Source organism: Pteropus vampyrus, unplaced genomic scaffold (genome assembly GCF_000151845.1).
Source record: "Pteropus vampyrus isolate Shadow unplaced genomic scaffold, Pvam_2.0 Scaffold7108, whole genome shotgun sequence".
Classification (NCBI taxonomy): Eukaryota; Metazoa; Chordata; class Mammalia; order Chiroptera; family Pteropodidae; genus Pteropus; species Pteropus vampyrus.
The window spans coordinates 2348-2888 of NW_011895889.1; the positions used below are offsets into that span (position 1 = coordinate 2348).

The 541-nt window shown below is 35.7% G+C and overlaps 1 pseudogene; it reads left to right on the forward strand.

Annotated features, from left to right (window-relative positions):
• The first annotated feature begins 303 nt into the window (after positions 1 to 303).
• On the forward strand, positions 304 to 422 carry LOC111734821 (annotated as a pseudogene).
• The last annotated feature ends 119 nt before the right edge of the window (positions 423 to 541 follow it).

Sequence of the window (541 nt, forward strand, 5' to 3'; positions counted from 1 at the left end):
TTTGTGAACACTTCTTGTGCATTTTGTGTGTGTGTATATGTGTGTTATATGTATTTAGAGTGAGCCATATATATATCAGCACAAAACAACAACAACAACAAAACACAAACTGGAGAGATGTGGAGGAGAGTAGATAATTTTAAATGCCTGTTCTACATCTAAGTATATAGTCTCAAGGATCCATTATCTGAATCTTTCTTTAAATTTAACTTCATCTGTCTAGGGGTTCTGAAACTGAGATGATATTCTACTGTATACTTATGGGAAAATGTGACTTTAATTTTAATTCTAAAAGTATTCAGCATCGATGGCCATGCTACCCTGAACAAGCCTGATCTTGTCTGATCTTGGAAGCTAAGCAGGGTCGGGCCTGGTTAGTACTTGGATGGGAGACTACGTAGGGAGACCAGGTGCTGTAGGCATAAAAAATTTTAAAAAATAAAAAATAAGGGATTGTAAACTGACAACATCCTTGCAATCTGTGAGGTCAACCAAAGGTCGCCTCACCTAAAAATAAATAAATAAATGAATGAATGAATGA